The sequence below is a fragment of the Ambystoma mexicanum genome, chromosome 11 (genome assembly GCF_040938575.1).
Source record: "Ambystoma mexicanum isolate Mex_15411 chromosome 11, UKY_AmexF1_1, whole genome shotgun sequence".
In the NCBI taxonomy this organism is placed as follows: Eukaryota; Metazoa; Chordata; class Amphibia; order Caudata; family Ambystomatidae; genus Ambystoma; species Ambystoma mexicanum.
In genome coordinates, this window is record NC_090934.1 from 1,451,552,946 (window position 1) to 1,451,567,889 (window position 14,944).

Consider the following 14,944-nt stretch of genomic DNA (forward strand, 5'->3'; position numbering starts at 1 on the left):
CTTGTGTATCTGTCTTGGAATGGGTGTCAATGCAGTAGTGCCGCGTGAAAGTATGTATTGAGCTCCATGTAGCTGCTTTGCAAATACTGTTTAAAGGGAAATTTGCAAAGAAAGCCAGAGTGGCTCCAGTACCTCTTGTGGAGTGGGCCCTTGGCGTAAAAGGCAGTGTCTTATCTGATAGGGAATGGCACAGTTGGATACATCTGAATATCCACCTAGAGATGGCATTTTTAGAGACGCAATTTCCTTCTCTGCCTGTTGCTATGGAGACAAACAGTTGATCTGTTTTTCTTAGCGGTCTGCTCTTGTCTACGTAGTAGAGGACCCTCTCCTCACATCTAGTGTGTGGAGTTTCACCTCAGCTGAGCTTTTGGGTTCTTGGAAGAAGGCCGGTAGCCCAATTGACTGGTTTACATGAAATTTGGAGATGAATTTAGGTGAGAACCTAAGGGGGGGGGGGGGGGAGTACGTAAAACCAGCTTTTCTTTGTGTACAACAAAGAAAGGATCCTGCACTGACAATGGTTGTATTTCACCAACTCTTCTTATGATATGGAAGTGATCGTCATTAAGAAAGCAGTCTTGTAAGTCAGGTGTTTTAGACTAGACTTGTGCATTGGCTCAAAAAGGGGGTCCTTTGAGCTTAGCAAGTACAAGATTGAGATCCCATCCTAGTGGCGGGTTAGAAATTGGAGGGTGTATTCCCTTTACCCACTCCATAAATGCTTTGATGACTGGTACTTTCCACCATTAGACCTTATTATGAGGGGTCGTGTAGGCTGATAAGGCCGCCAGGTGGACTTTTAGGGAGTTAAACACTAACCCCGCATCTAGCAAATGGAGCGTATAAGTTGGAATGTGTGATGAGTACATTCTATGGGATTGACCTCTTTAGCTTGGCACAAAAGCTCTCAATCGTTTCAGATCTATCAATGCTTCAGACAATGTTTTCATTTTATCATTATTAAATATTATGCATTTATGTATATTGGATATGTTTATGTCACAGAGCAAAAAACTGGACGATAAGAATTTAAATATATTTATATATCTCAAAGGAATGTGTATGGAGTATTAAACACAGTCTGTATTGCGATGCCAAGCCAACACAATGCAAAGGACAAACGGAATTGGAAATCCAACATGGCCGCTTGAGATGGACAATCACTGCATAATGAATGAGAAGTCTAGTGTTCTTACGTGGAGGAAGGAGCTCACATGGAAACAGGAAACTGGTTAAATAGAATGCATTCACTGTGCCAGTAACAATCAGACGAAGCCTGTTTTGGGTGAAACGCATTATTGTATTTTCACCTGCGTTTTCTCAACTGTCCATCTATGAATTAATAAAGGACTATTACTACGGTGACAACGTGGGTCTGTGGCGTGGTTCTTGGGTGAAGAATGAAGGAGTGCCGCTATAAACTGCCCAATCGCACTTTTGTTTCAGATATATATATATATATATATATATATATGTAAAAAATGTATTTTTTTAACCATGTTTTCGGTGCTGCCTACATACACAATGATTATCTTGTGATGTCACTTCCTGTGATGATATGAAATGCAAATTAAGGGTCCCTGCAGTTGATGCATGTAGCCCCGCAGATCGTAGGGCCAGCCCTGGGGAGCAGTGGCAGAGGGTGGCGTTATGAGCAGGGGGGAGCTGGCAGCAGTTGAGAGGCCGTTGGGTACTTACACTGGTAGACAGGGCGAGACTAGCTAAGGGTTTGGTGCGCTTTATCAAATAAAGAATATGAAGTGCTACTGGTGAGATGCCTGAGAAGAAGGCCCAGCGGACACTGAGATAATGGCAAGGAGGGAAGCTGCCACTTGTGGGGAGTGGGACACCGTGGGTAGTGAGGAGCTGGCAAGGTTGCCCTTCTGTCCGTGGCACCCTCGTGTGATAGTTAAAATCCCTGTATAGAATAACCCTTCCTCACTCACCACTCGTGGTCAGGGGAAGAGAACCAAAAGAAAACACGTGTTTCCACCGATGGTCAGGGGAAGAGAATCAAAAGAACACACGTGTTTCCACTGATGGTCAGGGGACGAGAACCAAAAGAACACACGTGTTTCCCCTGATGGTCGCAGGAAGAGAACCAAGAGAACCAAAAGAGCACACGTGTTTCTACTGATGGTCAGGGGAAGAGAGCCAAAAGAGCACACGTGTTTCCACTGATGGTCAGGGGAAGAGAACCAAAAGAGCACACGTTTTCACTGATGGTCAGGGGGAAGAGAACCAAAAGAACACAAGTGTTTCCACTGTTGGTCAGGGGAAGAGAACCAAAAGAACACAAGTGTTTCCACTGTTGGTCAGGGGAAGAGAACCAAAAGAACACAAGTGTTTCCACTGTTGGTCAGGGCATGAGAACCAAAAGAGCACACGTGTTTCCACTGATGGTCAGGGGAAGAAAACCAAAAGAGCACACGTGGTTCCACTGGTGGTCAGGGGGAAGAGAACCAAAAGAACACGTGTGTTTCTACTGTTGGTCAGGGGAAGAGAACCAAATGAACATGTGTTTCCAGGGATCGTCAGGGGAAGAGAACCAAAAGAGCACACGTGGTTCCACTGATGGTCAGGGGAAGAGAACCAAAAGAACACATGTGTTTCCAGCAATGGTCAGGGGAAGAGAACTAAAAGAGCACACGTGGTTCCACTGATGGTCAGGGGGAAGAGAACCAAAAGAACACGTGTGTTTCTACTGTTGGTCAGAGGAAGAAAACCAAAAGAGCACACGTGTTTCCAGTGATGGTAAGGGGACGAGAACCAAGAGAACACACGTGGTTCCACTGATGGTCAGGGGAACAGAACCAAAACAGCACACGTGTTCCACTGATGGTCAGGGGAACAGAACCAAAAGAGCACACATGTTCCACTGGTGGTCAGGGGAACAGAACCAAAAGAGCACACATGTTCCACTGGTGGTCAGGGGAAGAGAACCAAAAGAACACACGTGTTTCCAGTGATGGTCAGGGGAAGAGAACCAAAAGAGCACACGTGTTTCCACTGATGGTCAGGGGAAGAAAACCAAAAGAGCACGCGTGTTTCCACTGGTGGTCAGGGGAAGAAAACCAAAAGAGCACACGTGTTTCCAGTGATGGTAAGGGGACGAGAGCCAAGAGAACACACGTGGTTCCACTGATGGTCAGGGGGAAGAGAACCAAAAGAGCACATGTTTCCAGGGATGGTCAGGGGAAGGGAACCAAAAGAGCACACGTGTTTCCACTGTTGGTCAGGGGAAGAGAAGCAAAAGAGCACACGTGTTTCCAGGGATGGTAAGGGGGAAGAGAACCAAAAGAACACGCGTGGTTCCACTGATGGTCAGGGGGAAGAGAACCAAAAGAGCACATGTTTCCAGGGATGGTCAGGGGAAGGGAACCAAAAGAGCACACGTGTTTCCACTGTTGGTCAGGGGAAAGAGAACCAAAAGAGCACACGTGTTTCCAGGGATGGTCAGGGGGAAGAGATCCAAAGAACACACGTGCTTCCAGTGATGGTAAGGGGACGAGAACCAAGAGAACACACGTGGTTCCACTGATGGTCAGGGGGAAGAGAAGCAAAAGAGCACACATGTTCCACTGATGGTCAGGGAGAAGATAACCAAAATAGCACAGCTGGTTCCACTGGTGGTCAGGGGAAGAGAACCAAAAGAACACACTTGTTTCCACAGTTGGTCAGGGGAAGAGAAGCAAAAGAGCACACGTGTTCCACTGTTGGTCAGGGAAGAGAAGCAAAAGAGCACACGTGTTCAACTGATGGTAAGGGGGAAGGGAACCAAAAGAACACACGTGTTTCCACTGTTGGTCAGGGCATGAGAACCAAAAGAGCACACGTGTTTCCACTGATGGTCAGGGGAAGAAAACCAAAAGAGCACACGTGGTTCCACTGGTGGTCAGGGGGAAGAGAACCAAAAGAACACGCGTGTTTCTACTGTTGGTCAGGGGAAGAGAACCAAATGAACATGTGTTTCCAGGGATCGTCGGGGGAAGAGAACCAAAAGAGCACACGTGTTTCCAGGGATGGTCAGGGGAAGAGAACCAAAAGAGCACACGTGGTTCCACTGATGGTCAGGGGGAAGAGAACCAAAAGAACACGCGTGTTTCTACTGTTGGTCAGGGGAAGAGAACCAAAAGAACACACGTGTTTCCAGGGATGGTCAGGGGAAGAGAACCAAAAGAACACGCGTGTTTCTACTGTTGGTCAGGGGAAGAGAACCAAAAGAACACACGTGTTTCCAGGGATGGTCAGGGGAAGAGAACCAAAAGAACACACGTGGTTCCACTGATGGTCAGGGGGAAGAGAACCAAAAGAACATGCGTGTTTCTACTGTTGGTCAGGGGAAGAGAACCAAAAGAACACACGTGGTTCCACTGATGGTCAGGGGAAGAGAACCAAAAGAACGCACGTGTTCCAAGGCCTTGAACTTAGACCCTAGCGTTGGACTGCCAGTGCATCTAAACTGCGCATGTGCTCCCTACCTACGTGGTCTCTAGCTTCAAACCCACCCCCCGCACCCCCCACCCCCTCACCTCCAAGTGAACCGTCTGTGGTGCTTATTCTTAGACAGCGGATTGCAGGTCTGTTCCCTTCCGCCGGCTCTTAAGTGGGCATTAACTCCTGCGCACGTGGGCCGATTAGCCGGGCTGCGTGAGGCACGTAGTGCACCGAGTCCTTCCTGCCCAGGGGGGCTGAGCCATCTGTCGCCAGACATAAGCGCCCAGGCTTGCCATGTGCCCCAGAGCCGCGGCTACGGGGGTGGCAGGGGACACTTATGCAGCGCTAGAGGCCGCTTCCGGTGCCAGGCCAGGGGCCCTCAATGCCAGCCTTCTAGCATGTCTGTTCTGGCACTTGCAGATCCAGGGTGCATGCAGAACTACAAGTGCCAGAAGAAGGCACAGACTACACAGGAGTGTGCCAACGAATCACCAATGGCAGGGACACGTGCTGCGGCAAGGACAGGGGTGTAATAAAGGCGCTAGAAGCAGGGCCTCGGTGAGCATGCACGGTGCACTCTCATACTCGAACGTTGCACGTGCACATTTGCAGGCGAGATAAAAGTGCCGGCACTTTTTATTGCTTAGAATGGACACGTTTAAGCCCTTTCCACGCCAGTGCCGAGGAGAGAAAACGACGCACACTTTTTAAGTCAGAACAAGCGCTATAATTTCGAGGCGTCCGCGAACTTTATAAAGGTCCGATTTCTGGGCTGCGGGAATGGGGCCGAGTCTTTATTGCGCTCGGGTACCTCTTGTCGGGCATTCGTGTGCCCACAGGGGGTTGGCGGGGGGAGTTACAAGCAGGGCACAGGGTTAGCAGAGGAGCTGGGTGGGTATAACGAGCAGGGTGGGGGTTGAGTGGCACCCCCAGCCGTTGGCAAGATGTGTAGGGCCTGGAACTAAGGCGCCCATGAGCTGCCAGTAAGGATATGCAAAGCACCGCCACCCAGTTCGCGTCCACAGAGCGCCCGGCCCTGGGGGTACACGGTACATGCAAGGGGCAAAGGGGCAGCTAGACCGTGGGGATCAGGAGCGCATGATGAGAAGGTCGAACCAAGTGGCCGAGACAGACGCCTACTGCAGGAGCAAGGCGACGGGGGCGCGCTGGAGCAAGCAGGACCCTGGGGGCTCCAGCACTTGCCACGAGGAGCGAGGAAGAGCAGGTTCTAGGCGACCGAGCTGAGGTGTTCCAATCCTGGCCGCCCAACTTGCCCACATTGCGTGCTCTAGCAGAACCCCGTGCCAACAGGACACCCACAAACCAAACTGCTGCACATTCCATGGGAAGGAAAACCCGCTGCTCGCTTGCCCGGGCCTTCTGATCCCATCTCCCCACATTTCACAGATCGGGGACCCTCTGGGGCTAGAAATGGATGCCAGCAGGCCCGGTGAGGGGGCGGCAGGGTGGGGCTGCCTCTCAGAAGATGAACCTTGAACACCTGGAACATTGCCCACGTTGGTACACGGCTTTTAACCCTTTATAGCTGTACTTAAATAGTTCCTTCACAGTACAATCTTAGAAAGGAATTTCGCTGGGATCCCCCAAGATCCTCAAGCTGTAATTTGAGTACGCGTCTCGCCCCCATCCTAAAGGTCACAGGCGGAATCCTGGCTTCGGCACCAATACATGAGTGCACATGGAAACCAGTGGATCGGAGGAGAGACCCGGGAAGATCCGGCCCAATGCCAGCCCTGGACACGCCACTGCCACGTGAAGTGCAGTCCTGTCTCTGCTCCCCATCACCCAAGGCTGGGCCACCCAGGGCTGCAGGCAGAGACGAGCTGCACTTTCTACCACCAGGTGCCCAAAGACTGGCATTCCAACCAAGGAAACACACCGCCATTGGCTACTAGGGATGCCCCCCCCCCCTACTAACTAGAGGGCCCGAGGACACTGCAAGAAACACCACGGATATGTCGGAGCTGTTAAAGAGGCCGTTTGGAGAGCACAGTAACCAACCAATAATATTGCATTGCACAAGCATTTGATTGGGCAGGCAAGGATGGGTCACCCACCTGCACTGTAGAGGGTCTCTGTCCTGTAGAGTTGCCTGTGGGCGCCTGCTGCAGGGGGCTTCGGTCTGGGCAAGTTCCTGACTGTAGGCGGCTCTCTATTGATGGATCCTGTGAACGAGGGGGTCTCCAGCTGCCTTCTGCATTGCACCCAGCTTTTGGCTAGCCTATTGGGATCTCTGGCCGGGCTCTGCTCTGCACTGTAGGTGGATCTCTTGCTGGGTCCTGGGTTTGACAAGATCTCTGGATGCTTTCTGCACACCGGCCAGCTATTTGCTCGCTTCTGTGGATATCTGGCCAGCCTCCACACTATAAGTGGATCACCTGCTGGGTGCTGGGCTTGACAAGATCTCTGGATGATTGCTACACTGCGGCCAGCTCTTTGCTCGCTTCTGTGGATCCCTGGCCAGCCTCTGCACTGTGGCTGGATCCCTGGACAGCCTCTGCACTGTGGCTGGATCCCTGGACAGCCTCTGCACTGTGGCTGGATCCCTGGACAGCCTCTGCACTGTGGCTGGATCCCTGGCCAGCCTCTGCACTGTGGCTGGATCCCTGGCCAGCCTCTGCACTGTGGCTGGATCCCTGGCCAGCCTCTGCACTGTGGCTGGATCCTTTGCCAGGTTCCACGCTGCAGGAATGCTAGTCCCACATTCTATACAGCATGCAGATCCCTTACCAGGTTCCTTACTGATCCAAGGCGATCTCGTGCAGGATTCAACACTGCAAGTGGATCTCTTGCAATGGTCGGCAATACCTGGTCAGTGCAGTTACGTTGCATGCGCTATTGCTGCGGATTAACCCCGCTCAAGCTGTGCCCGTGTCACCAAATCCCCCCTGGAGACAGAAGGAGGAGGGGCTTGAGAACTGTCTAGAGTCTGGAGGTAACCCCAGATCACTTCTGCTGTATACAACATACTGCTCCTCACTTTATGACCCAATTTAAGATAGCCAGAATAGGACACACATGCCCAAACGACTCTGCATTCCACACTTTGTGCACGTTAACATGCAATCAATTCCTATGGCAACCCAACAAAGAGCGAATGAATGACACTTAGAGTGGACCATTCATCCAATGGGGATGTAAGAGAAGGTGTATGAGTGACTGACTCGTGGGTGAATGAGTAGCAATGTGATGGTGACACGCACATGAACGTTCTCATTTCATACACAGGTCAGAAAATGGCAAACAAATAAAAAAAGAGGTACAAAATTATAAATAAATAAAATAAGGGTGCTCGCCTCCTTTCCGCTTGGGCGTGATTGCTTTCCAACGTGGTAAGTCGAGGTGTGGGGTGCTGTGTGGAGAGAGCAGGGACATCATTTCACCAAAATGCCAGGGGTAGCAGAAGTGACATCACGCGACTCCTGACCTCTGATATCACAGGAAGTGATGTTATTTGACCCCACCCCAAGGGACATCATGGGAAGCGATGGCACAGGACCTTCAGATACATCCAACACCAGTGTTTCCAGTCACGCTCGTACACCTTCTCTCGTGTCCACTCACACTGCATCCTCCACACAGGCACAGACCCACTCTGAACATTCAAACACACACTATAACATTCATACTCATTCACCCACCAGTCACATTCACTCAATACACCCCATCTCGTGTACATTCACACTGCATTCTCCACACAACAAAGCACCCAACCACCCAGAACAAAAACACACTATCACATTCCTACTCATTCACCTACCACTCACTGACCCATGGAACACTGAAAAGGATCAACATTTTGTCCTCTGCACGAGTAGCAAAACCTACGCCAACGGTACAGGGATTTTGTTGCTGGCCTCCTGGCCGAAAGCAACACCTCCATCACATCATCCGGGAGGTCCCAATCCTTATACCTCAACCTTTTAGATACCAAGCGTGAATGTTGAGAGCCCTGACCTCTGGATGGAGAACCTGACCCCCCCCTCGCATGAGAGCAGATCCTCTCGGTAGGGAAGACGGTGTGGAGGGCAGATGGACATTTCTAGAAGGTCCGGGTACCACGCTCTCCTGGCCCAATCCGGAGCAATGATGATCATGTGGGATCTGAACCTCCGTAACCTCCTTAACACTTGAGGAATGACGGGGACTGGAGGAAACGTGTACAGCAGTGGGAATTACCAATCTACTATGAATGCGTCTCCTAAGGCTCCTCTCGGAAGAAATTCCATTGAGCAGAATCTCTCACACTTCCGGTTGGCACTGGTGGCGAAAAAAGATCCCCATGTGGGGTTCGCCCAAAGAGCGAAGATCTCCAGAAGGACTTCCTGAGTCAACTCCCACTCGTGAGGGATCGTGCTCTGCCTTCTCAGAGCGTCCGCCGCCGCATTGTCCTCTTCGGCCAGATGAACTGCCGAGAGTGAAATTCCTTGCTGGATTGCCGAGAACCAGAGCTGCATTGCCTCTCTGCACAACAGCAGTGACCCTACCCCCCTCCTTTTTGTTGAGGTAATGCATGGCCACTGTGTTGTCTGTCATGATCAGGACACTCTTCCCCTGCACAGACGGCAGAAGATGGCCCTCAGCTCTAACAGGTTGATGTGGAGTTTGGACTCCGACAGAGATCGCCGACCACTGGCGGTCAAGTCTTTGGCATGAGCTCCCCATCCTGTGAGGAAAGCGTCCATCACTACAGTCACCTCCGGCCACGGTTGCCAAAATGGCTCCCCCTTCATGTTCCCCTCGTTGGCCCACCACAGAAGATCCTGGGAGACCGAGAATGGAATCTGAACGGGATCCAACATCTTGCCTGAGAACTGCGACCACTGCATCTTGAGAGCCCACTGCACGGAACTCATCCTCAGCCTGGCCTCCGGCACCAGAAAAATGCAGGATGCCATGACATACGCTGCCACCACCACCATGAGCTTGGTGAAGACCCTCGGGCCGGAGGTCAATCCGAATGGCAGGACCCGAAACTGAAAGTACGATTCGCCAGCCGCAAACCTCGGGTACTTTCTGTGCATGGGATGAATCGGCACATGAAAGTAGGCATTCTGTAGGACCAGAGAGACCAACCAATCCTGAAGTTGAAGGGCCTGGAGGACTTGAGAGAGAGTGACCATCTTGAACTTGTCCTTCCTGGGAAGTTTATTCAACCAATGCAAGTCCAAAATGGGTCTCAATCCCCAGTCTTTCTTTGGAATCGAAAAATATGGGGAATACCATCCCTGGTTCTTCTCCGCTACAGGCACCGGTTCTCTAACGCCTTTCTCTAGCAGGGTCAAGATTTCCTGCCCACGGAGTGGATATGGAAGCTTCAAAGAGAGATTCCCCGGTGGATTGCCGTGAGGCCGTTGTAGGAAGGGAAGGCAGTAGCCGTGGGCTATGATATCCAGAACCCATGCATCCGAAGTAATGGCTCACCATTTTTCAAGATGCTGAGTCAGTCTAGCCCTAACCGGCGAACCATGGGAAATAGCCTCATGGCTGTTTTGGAGTGGCTGCAGCAGCGCATCAAGGCAAAGAGGCAGCTGCCTGAGCGGTTTTGGCACGGTCTGCAACCTCTCAAGGCTCTCGTCAGCCTTGCTGCCAAACAAATGCGCGCCATCAAAGGGCATGTTCAAAAGACGGGCTTGCACATCCGGAGCAAAACCCGACTTCCGCAACCACGCAAATCTCTGTATAACGGTGCTCGCAGTCATGGACCGGCTAACACTGTCGCCGTGTCCAAACGCGACTGAAGGGATTCACACATGGCATCCTTGCCATCTTGCTCGAGAGCAAGGAACCCATCCCTTTGGGAATATGCCTTAGCCGCAAGAGAAACACAATTCCACAGAGTGTGTGAAAATCTTGCCAAGGCACAAGTGGAGTTGGCCGATTTCAGCACCATACTCCCTGCAGAAAACACCTTTCGTGCCCAACCGTCGAAGCGTTTGTCATCCCTATCCGGAGGGATGATAGGGTACGCCACCTGCCTCGAGGTGGCCGTAGCCACCTGAAACACCAAACTCTCGGGAGTGGGGTGAGAAGAAAGGTAGCTGGGGTCGCTACCAGAAGTGCAGTATTTTTTAATTAACAATTTGGTAACTGGCGGGAAGATATTCTGGGGTTAGCCAAGAAGCCGCCACCCTTTTCTGCAAGGTCAAATGAAAAGGCAACACCGGGTCAGAGGACAGACCTTGATCCAGAATATCCGTCAAGTCGTACTGAACAAAAGCCTCAGCAGGAGTTGACCAACCAAGATATTCTATGACTCTAGCCATCAGTCTCCTGTAGGACGACTCAGCATAAGCCCCAAGCTCAGGCCTGCCAAATTCCACCTCAGGAGAAGTGTCTAGGCCACTAGCATCATGAGGAGATTGCCTTAACTCTTCCAATTGACTATCTCCCGAAAAGACAGGAGCCACATCAGGCTCAACAGGGTCAAAATCTAAATCTGACCTCTCCTCCTCCTCATAGATGTCATCCAGAGGGAGGTAAAAGACCTGTCTCGCGACAGCCGAGGGTCTGGAGTCCTTAACTGTCTTTACAGACTTCGAAGTAGCCTTCCTTGGAGGATGCACCGTACCAGGGACCTCTGATGGCAAATCCTGGCCCAAAAGCCCCTAAGGCGTCGAGAGTGCCAACGGCTTCTGCGTTGACAACGGCGGCAACAGCGCCAAGGGCTGGTACGAAGGCAAAGCTTCAACGTCTGTATCCGACGGACACTACGGCGATGCCGACCTGGAGCCCTTAGCAGGTTTCTGCAATCTCGCTGGGGACGAGGCCCGAGACCTGGTCTCTTGCGACCATCCTGAGCCTTGTCCGAACGGGACCTCAAAGGTTCGCGATGAGGATTGCGCCAAGAACCTACGAGCCACGGATCGAGACCATTCCTTGCTGGCTTTGGTAGAAAGCGTGGGCGGAACTGTGCCCTGCGATTGGAAAATCACCAACATCTGCTCCCTGAAGGCAGCCCATTCCTCCGGAGTCGAGGACTTTGTTGGATAAGCCACTTTCCTCGTGGCTCCATCCTCCGAGGAGGACGGGGAGGACGGGGAAGGCAACCGGTGACAGCGCTTCCTAGAATGCAGAGACCAGGAGGACGAACGCCGGGAACCACTCCGGGACCAAGACCCCCAGGACTCCTTCCGACGCTGAGAGTGGCCCCTCGAGTCGTCGGACATACCCTTGGCCTTCGATGTACAGAACTTAGTGGGTTTAGAACCCCTATCTACCTGAAGCTTTCCCTTACTCTCCAGCAAGGCCTTAGCAGTCAGCGACTGGCATTTGGAACAGTCGTCTGTGTCGTGACTCTCGCCCAAGCACCACAAACAAATGCGATGTGGGTCGATAATCGACATCTTCGACTTGCAGTCCCGGCAAGTCTTGAAGTCAGTCCGCGAAGTCGGAGGGGTTGAAGAAGACATTTACGAGGAATACACGAGGCGTACCGAGTCTCTGAAGCACACACATTTGCAGAAAAAACAGAACTGAGGCTACGGGCTCTGTGCATCCTATTTATAACATCCAGTGACGTTGCCATCGACGGAGGCCTTCGAGGGACATCGACCCGACGCCATTGACGCAAAACGCACTCTGCTGAAAAAGTTTCCGAAGTACACAGCTGTGGACATTACATGTCAAAGATGTGGAATACGTTGAAGGACACAATCCATTCAAAATGCAATGTCTTGTAAACAATAACCCTACCCATGCCATCGAAAAGGCCCAATGCATAGCAGTGGGGGAGGGGCCCACCCCGGCCTCCACCATAAATGTTGACAGAAATGGGGTCCAGCTGCGAGACCGATGAAATCTCAGGTCACTGTATTTTAGTCCTTGTGTGGCTTGTATTCACACTCATCCGTTGTCTTCGGCAGTGCTAGGGTAGGGGTATTATATTGGACGATGATTCTCTGCGTGCTTTGTTTTATTATTATGTAGGGCAGTGACCTGGGGTATTTAAGTGACATCTCTTCTTTTGTCTTGGTGGCTTTGTGTGGCAGAACGGGTTGTTGGGGTAGAATTCCTCGATGAAATCTTCTGCGTGTCTGGGTCTCATTCAAATCTGGAGACATGTCAGGTTACATGATGTGTGGGAATGCCAGGAGCTTCCGTTTATAAAAAAGAAGTCAATATATCTGTTCTAAATATAAAACTGCTGCGACCCCAAATGACATCCCTGGGAGGGAGGGATGCAGTGTGGAACACATGTCGAGCGAGTGCTCCTCCAGTGGCCTTTGGAGGCTGCGAGGCTTAGCCATGCCGAGCGAGTGCTCCTCCAGTGGCAGTTGGAGGCTGCGAGGCTTAGCCATGCCGAGCGAGTGCTCCTCCAGTGGCAGTTGGAGGCTGCAAGGCTTAGCAGATGGTGCCGCTGCTCGATACACTCATGCAATTGTACTCCCTGAATGACTTCCTGCAACGGAGGATAAAACATGGACATAAAGAAAGCACTTTTTATATTTACTGATTGGGCTTGCATCTGTACCTTGCTTGGCTTATTTCAATAAGGTTAATAAATAGGACAACCAACGGAACCCGAAGAGACGGCATCAAACAATCGAAGAGAGTACAATGCAGGCCAGCATATTGCGGCCCCAGCAGTGGGGAGCAGGGGTGAGGAGGCAGCAGCTACATTGCCCACGTTCTTCTGGCATTGCAGCTCACCTCGGCTTGCTCCTGGTGATATGGTGGCATGCATGGTTGAAAACAGCTGGGCTCTAACCAAAGGGCCGCCCCACTCATCTCCGGAACAAGACCACACCAAGCAAGGTGGCTTGAATACTTGGTCCTGCGCTTAGAGGACAGAGTCCAGCATGAAGCGCAATATAAATACCCAATTGAATTGATTTCTTTTAACCGCTAGAAATCAATTACATGGCTCACTATGGTGCTGTTAAGAGGGGTCAAATGCAGCGACAGGCCATCTGGTGCTATTATCCTGGTAATGATCAAAGGGAGCGATAAGCTCAGTATACCCTTTTAATACTACTGGATGCTGCTTCCTCACATCCAGTGATCCTGTATTTATTAACCCGGTGTGATGGCGCTTACATTAGCATCTCCCTTAAAGGGACCATGCTGCACACAATCCTCCTTTACCATAACAATTACTACACACAATTATAAAACATTTGACCACATGCTGTATTAAGTTGTTAGGTTAGATTTCCAAAAATGTGAATAATCTTCCTGACCTAGGTCAACCGCAGAACGTTTTGCTTTGACTTTGTAATTATTTCACCTTGTCCGTAGATGAGTCGGAATCTATTTCTTCTCTCACCTAGTCGTTTACGCTTTTTATGGGTGACCTTTTTATATGTCTCTCCATAGTGTGTGTATGGATTGTTCCCTATACATTTTGGGCCTCGGCTGAGTTGCTCCCTTTGGCATCCCTTTCTAATTTCTCTTTCATGTACTTGGATGAACTACTGTTCCCAACGAGTAAAGAGGGATCCCCAACCCCTCTATCTATATAGTGAGCCCGCACACCACACCTTATGTGAAGTGCTGGAGAGATACCCGTATTCCCTTTCTCACTTACCTGGTAACATTTCTGTTACAATTGCAAGTTTATTTGAATGGCTGGTGGCAGTTAAACTACTTTTATGACATTTAGTCATCATTACTCACTGGCTGTCAAAACAGCAGCGGTAATGCACAGGAGGGCCACCATTCTGCTCGAATGGTGGGCTCTTTTTTTTGCCATTTCTTGTTTGCTTGTTGTTTCTTAGGTCGTCTTCTGCTGTCCTAAGTGGGAAAGATCTTGGTTGAAGTTTTGCCTTCGGCGGGAATCCTTTCTATTCCCGTCAAGACAGCAGAGTGCCTGTGAAGGCAGAAAGTGAGTGAGGAGTCCAAAACTCTGCAACCCTTTGTCTTCCACCTTGCCTGAAAGGAACCAGTTCCCACTGGGGGGGTCAGGGGGGGGGGGGGTTGGCTGTCCTGATTGGACAGCCAGCTGCCCCCTTCTGTAAACTACAGCGAGATTTGCAGAAGTTATGCTGTGGTTCCTGTATAAAAGTCTGATCCTGGAAGCTGCTGACAAGTCGACCACTGGAGTTGAATCTGAAGAGGAAGATCAAGAAAAGACATAGGTACCGATTTCCAGCGACTGGAGAACCTGCTGGTAACCAGAGCCTGAGGCAACCTTTCCTTCGGCAACCCTTCCTTCCAATCGACCGGGGGTCCAAAATGCGATGACTCCTACCCAGCGGCTGGTGAGATCCACTAATCTCAAGACCACCTGCAAAACGAGCCATCCCTCGAAGTGCTGGGACCTTGCTGGGCTGAAAACCGCTAAAACCAGGGGACCTCGAGCTTGAGTGCAGTGCAACGTCTTCTGAAGTCCGATTCCTACTGAAACTTTGGTGGACTCCTGCTGGACATCCAAAGACGACATGTGAATCCCTAAAGTCACCTCACCACAGTGCAGGACAGAGAGAGTGAAGAGAATCAGACTGGTGATATTCGTTCTTCATTTGGTTCCTGTAAAAGGGCA

General features: G+C 50.9%; 1 protein-coding gene across 4 annotated transcripts in view; it reads right to left on the reverse strand.

The window, feature by feature from the left end:
• The window catches only part of UBAP1L (ubiquitin associated protein 1 like), a 213,647-nt gene that overhangs the window by 147,893 nt on the left and 50,810 nt on the right, over positions 1-14,944 (reverse strand). The window contains exon 1 of one of the 4 annotated variants that reach the window (XM_069625096.1): positions 6,519-7,313. The exons of 2 other annotated variants lie outside the window; for them this stretch is intronic. The gene's annotated coding sequence lies outside the window, so the exon portion shown is untranslated. Of the gene's footprint in view, positions 1-6,518; positions 7,314-14,944 lie in introns of those variants that run through there. One more of the 4 variants, XM_069625094.1, reaches the window with a different exon arrangement.